Here is a 6,535-nt window from a genome sequence, read left to right as displayed (position 1 = left end):
CGTCGCTGACACCATCACCATCGTCACCATTGTAACCATCATCACCAATGTCATCACCATCGTCACCAGCATCATCATCTAAAAAGTTAAAAATAATAATTAATAAAATGATAACTAATAAAAAAATTAGTAATTTATATTGATTACCATTGTCGCAATCATCAAGGATATAACGTGACAAATCTTGTAACGTTGTACCGTCCCTATCATCAAGAATATCTGGTGATAAACTATTTAACGTCCCAGCTAAATCAGCCATTGGATCACCCTCACCCATACGATGATAACTGCCCCTTACACCTCTGCGGTATGAAATTGAAGGACCTTTTGGAGGTCGTACCATCAAATACGACCCTTTAGTCCATATAGTAGGTTTCTCAACAATTGCCTTCCCATTGGGATGTTTTGGATCCAACTTTTGGGATCTTTGTCTTCCAAAAGCAGCATCACCATCACCTCTACTAAGATCAGGCACCGGAATAACATTGCCACAATCAATGCGTTTCCTTGAAACTTGCTTTGTCTTTCCTCCACGCAGACCACTACCAACACCACTACCACTACCACCACCACGACTTGTATTATCTTTACCAACATTCATATTGTATCTAGCCTGCATTTAATAGAACATATTTGGTTAGATAATATATATAAGATTGACAAACTCTATGATAGGAAAAAATATACAATGCACATACCATATGATAAATCTCAAATAATAACAAGTATACAACAACAAACAATTTATGTTCCTAACAATCATGTTCATCTTCATCTAAAGAGTAGTCAGAATAAACGTTTGCATCATCGTTATCACAACCATCACCATCACCACCATCATCATCATGAAATGTAACCAGGTCTAAGGGATCACTCCTAGTTACCGCATTCGGTAACTCAAGCCGTTCATCAATTTGAAGAAAATCATGTGATGTCGTGTTACCATCATTGGTGATATCAGTTTCAGGTGTAGTGAGATCATAAATGTGACGGGATTTTGTCTTTACAACCGGCCATAGATCTTTTGTATCACGTGTTACGGCAGGGTATGAAGTGTAAAACACTTGTTCTGCCTGTGATGCCAAGATGAACTTGTCGTCACCTGGAAGATGAAACTTGTGTTTAACATCAACAAGCTTATTTTTGTTAACTATTACACCCAGGTTGTTATCAAACCATGTACATTTAAACACTACCACAATTTGAGGTTCCTTGCTATTATACTTAAGTTCTAATATCTCGTCCACTAATCCGTGCTAGTCAGACTCTTCCGCGTCATACGTTTCCCCTCTCACGCATACACCACAGTTTGAGGTCACAAGTCCCTTACCATACTTCTAGATGTGAAACTTATAACCATTTACAAAGTACCCATTGTGTGATTGAGCGTACATTGATGGTTGTCTTGCTAAATTTCCAAATGTCGAGTGCTTCCATCAATTAAATTGTTCATTACCTACAATGAAAAACATACACGGAACATGTTGGTTAACAACGCACTAACATCAATCATAAAGAGTTAATTGGCTTTACTTACGTGATTTTCAAACCATTTAGCAAAAAGGTAATCTCTAACAAGGAATTCTGGTTCGTCCGGATATAGTTGTGGTGCCACTTCATCAAATTTGTTGATATAAGGGTAAAATTCTACACAATTTAGAAGAACATATGTGTGCACCTTTTAAAGTTCTTCATTACTCATATGCCTTCGTGTTCCACCCTTTTGATGTAATCGTCTCGATAGATCGACAAATACGCTTAGTTTAGAGCCTCCACTCAAAGAGCTGAGATGTTGCGGTGCGAAATTTCGTGGCTCTCGATTATGGCGTGTCTCAATCGTTGAGTCAAAGTATAGAGAACAATAGGTGGCAATTTCATTCACTAGATGTTCCTTCACAATTGAACCCTCAACCTTTGGTTTGTTTCTAATTCTTCTTTTCATTAAGCCAAGCTTCCTATATTTAGAAATTATTGAGAAATGTGTTAAGAAATTATTGAGAAATGTGTTAAGAAATATGAACAAATACCTATATCAGTTCCGATAATCTTGATACCACTCCCGATAATGTTGATACTAGTAAGGATGTTATCAATCAGTAAAGCTTTGATTCGTTATGGCATCGGTACTCTTAGTAATTTATGTTATAAGAGAAAGATCACAATGGTTTCATTACAAAAAAATATTGTCTTATGTAACCCAAAAAATTAACTTATATTTTATAGCGCTTGAAAGCTATGAACAGGGATGTCGACATAGGTTCCAATAATACTAATACTACTGATACAAGTCCCCATAATACTTGAACTGATACTGATTTTGTTCAGTTTGTAGTTTGTAATGGCGCCAATATGGTATGGTACTTGATATAGCTTATGAGATAAAGAATGTACTCTATTTGAACTAAACTGTGTTTTCAAAAAAAAAAAAAAACTTATACCTGAATTTTCATATAAAAATATATACACAATGGTGTATTAGTTTTATAAAAGTTAACTAGCAAAAGTTAACTAACAAAAGTTAACATAGTGAAATCAAGATAGTGTAAATTACAAAAATCATCCTTTATGTTGACACCAGATTGCAAAGTGAGTCATTTGTCTTTTAAAAGTACAAAAAACGTACTCGATGTTTGCAAACCCTTGCACGTTATATCCTTTAGCCCTAACTCAGTTGGCTTTCATGGTTAAGTCTGACCAAGTGAGTCCCACATGAGGGTATTTTGGTCATTTTACCCAAAACACTTAAATAAATAATAAAAAACACCTCTATCCCCATCTCTCCCAAAACTCACTCTCCTTCCTCTACTCTCTCTCTCTCTCTAGAATTCCGCCATGGCACAACCACTGTCATCACATCACCAACGCCCAAAGCTCCTTCGCCATCGCACCACCACTTGCATCGCACCACCGCCATCACATCACCACCGCCCATAGCTCCTCCACCACAGCACCACCACTGCCATTGCACCACCACCGCCACAGTACCACCACCATCACATCACCAACTCGTCGTCATTACATAGCTCCGTCGTCGTCAAAACCCTAAAAGTCGTCGTCATCGTCGAAACCCTAAAATCCGTCGTTCCACACTGCCGGATCTGATTTGTCGAAACTCCATTTTCCCATTGCTACCCATTATGGTTGTCGTTCACTGCTGTTATATAACCACTGACAAGTTTTGTGAAGAAGATGAGGAGTGGGGTTGTTCCAGATATAATTTCTTCATTTCTGATTTTGTTTTATGTTGAAATTGTTAGTGTTTTTTGAGTGTACGGATTGATCTGCATGTTTTTGTTGATCTGAATGGTTTCGATTCAATTTGATGATCTTGTTTGTGCTAATATGTTGTGTTTTTAGAGGATTTTATAAATTGAGTGGGGGTTGTGGTGGTCATGGTGAGTAGGTGGTGGCTGATGGTGGAGGTTAAAAGAGATGGTATGTGTATGTGTTATAGAGAGAGATATGTATTAAGTTTTTTATATGTTAATGTTTATGTTTATTTATTTGTGTAAATAATGTAAAATGACTAAAATACCTTCATGCGGGGTTCAGTTGGTCAAATTTAACCATAAACCTAACTGAGTTCGGGCTAAAGCACATAACGTTCAAGGGATTGCAAACATCGAGTACACTTTTGTACTTTTTGAAGACAAAGGACACACTTTGCAATCTGCTATCAACATAAACGACGATTTTTGTAATATTAAAAGTGTATATTATATATAGTATAAAAATCAAATTAAAGTTTTAAATTATAGAAAGGAAATTGGTAGCACATAGGGTATTAATGTTTGTATAATATAACTTTCACCATCATCAACAACCACCCACCACCACCATCAACAACCACTACCACCGTCATCCGCCACCATCACCATCAACAATCACCACTGTCAGCCACCACCACCACCCCACCATCAACAACCACCACCACCAGCTGCCATGGTGGTGATTGTTGATGGTGGTGGTGGTGGCTGATGGTGGTGGATGTCAGTGGTGGGTGATGGTGGTGGAAGTGGTGGACTAATGGTGGTGGTGGTGGTGAAAGTTAGGATTATTAAAATCAAAATAATGTTTTGTGGAAAAATTGTCGCAAGTTGCGACAACTTTGCCGCGATTTTAGATTTTTAGTCTGTAAAATTGTTTCTTATATTATATATTATATGAACAATTAACAAGAGTTATCAAATAAAAAGATAATGTTTTGTGGGGGAAAATGTGGCAAGTTGCGACAACTTTGCCACATATTTTGATATTTTAGTTTTTAAAAATGTCTATTTTTATCGTACTAACAATTAACATTCAAAGAGCCTTTGGCCTAGTTGTATCAAAGTGTTGGATAAGAGTTTGCCTTCTCATATGAAAGAGGGTTCGAATCCCATTGATAAAAATTAAGCCGTTCAAAAAAAATAGTTAACAAAAATTGATAAATAATATAGAAAAAGTGTAACGTACAATACGGCTTATCGTTCGCTCGTACGCGATTGTGAAATCGCATGTTAGAAAAAAGCACGTTGGAAATCGCATGTTGGTTTTTTTGTACCAATTTCGCATGTTGGTAAATATGATGAAATCACATTTGGGTATATAAAGCAATTTCGCATGTTGGTTTTTTCAGCACAAATCGCATGTTCATGAGTGAATTCACATCAGATCGTACGGCTGGGATGATCGCGCACATTTTGTATGATAAGAGCCATTGTACGTTAACCTGCCTCAAATAATATAATTAAATTTCGCGGGAAAATCATTGGAAGTTGCTACAAATTTGCCACTGTTTTGAATTTTATTTTTTTAGTTTTATAAATTGCACTAACTAATAATAAAAGTTAATAAATGAAAAAGAAACAAAGTTTTGTGGGAACCTTGTTGGAAACATAGTTAACTTTGCAACGAAATTGCCACAAATACAGGTTTGGTGACTATCTTGTCGAAAAATTGTGGGAAAATTTCTGGTTTTTAATATTTCTCTAAAATTTGTGGGAAATTTGTCAAAAAGTTGCCACAACTTTGCCACAGTTTTGAATTTTAAACTAATAATAAAAGCTAATAAATAAAAAACAAAGTTTTGTGGGAACATTGTTGGAAACATAGTAAACTTTGCGACGAAATTGCCACAAATATAGGTTTGGTGACTATCTTGTAGAAAAATTTTGGGGAAATTTATGGCTTTTAATATTTGTCTATAATTTGTGGGAAACTTGTCGCCAAAATTAAGGTGTGGGAAATTTGTCAAAAAGTTTTGTAGCAAAAAAAACATTTTTCTAGTAGTGAGATATAGCCCATTGGCACTCTTACCCCCTACCACGAAATTTTTGTTGTCTAACCCCCCAACAAATGCGAAACGCTGCAATCTTACCCCCTGGCACCCAACTCTGTCAAGTCAACGTTTGTTTGACTGTACCAGCAGGGGTATTTCGGTAATTTCACCTCAAAGCCATCTTCAAACCAAGATCTTCATAATTTTCATAAATCTTCTAGAATACATCTTCAAACCAGATCTTCATAATCTTCAATAATTTTCATAAATCTTCAAGAACACATCATTATCTTCAAACCTAGAATTTCAAGAACATGACCACCTTTAACCATTATCATCATCCCCTAACCACCTTCAGTATTGCCATATACCTTAAGATCTTCCTATTCAACAACACTATAACATCACCAAATCATTGATCAAAAGAACAAAATCAGTCCTGGGTATAACAAGAAACATAATTGAAGACTTTGCTAGAGCTTGAAGATGAAGACTTTGCCACACCAGATCCTCGGAGATGCAACCCCCAAGCCCACCCTCTGCTCAGATCTGGATCTACGGTGGTCCGATATGGGCTTAACACTTCCCACATCCGCATCTCCACAACAACCAAACATCATCAAGCACTCCATCCTTACCCCTCTACTGCAGCCGTTGCTTGACGGAGACGGACGACTCGAGCAAGAACGACGACAACGGTGTTACCTTGACGGAAACAGACGATTTCTAACATGTCGGGCGCGAGTTCGATTCTCTGTTGTTTGACGATTAAGTGGATGATTGAGTTAGTGATTTTGAGTATTACTCCTTCAGATGATTGGATTGGTGTCTGTGAGTGTGGATCGATGAAGAGATCTTCGTGTAGATCTGTGTGATTGAGAGAGGGGTATAGAAATGAAGCTGAAGGTGTAGGGTAAGATGAAATATGATGGATTTGAGTCAGGGTTTGATTGGATGATTTCTGGAGAGAGGTTTTGAGTTCTAGGGTTTTATGATTCCATTTTCGATCTAATTGGGGATTTAGAGTTTGGATTTGTGTGTGTGTGTGGGGGGGGGGGGGGGGGGGGGCAAAAACGACTTTTCACAGGTTATTAACAGTCAAACAAACGTTGACATGATAGAGTTGGGTGCAAGGGGGTAAAATTGCAGCGTTTCGCATTTGTTGGGGGGTTAGACAAAAAAAATTTGTGGTAGGGGATAAGAGTGACAATGAGCTATTTCTCTAGGGGGTAAAATTGCAGTTTACTCTTATCATTTTTTGTTGAAGACTCTTTG

General features: G+C 37.2%; 1 long non-coding RNA gene across 1 annotated transcript; it reads right to left on the bottom strand.

The window, feature by feature from the left end:
• Window positions 1–703: 703 nt before the first annotated feature.
• LOC118486678 lies at window positions 704–3,913 on the bottom strand. The gene is made up of 3 exons (XR_004879466.1): window positions 2,028–3,913; window positions 1,538–1,955; window positions 704–1,456 (listed from the first exon to the last, which is right to left on the bottom strand). It is a non-coding gene; the product is annotated as an uncharacterized LOC118486678 (long non-coding RNA).
• Window positions 3,914–6,535: the final 2,622 nt, after the last annotated feature.

Source organism: Helianthus annuus, chromosome 2, assembly GCF_002127325.2.
Source record: "Helianthus annuus cultivar XRQ/B chromosome 2, HanXRQr2.0-SUNRISE, whole genome shotgun sequence".
NCBI lineage: Eukaryota > Viridiplantae > Streptophyta > Magnoliopsida > Asterales > Asteraceae > Helianthus > Helianthus annuus.
This window is presented reverse-complemented; position numbering and strand designations above follow the sequence as displayed.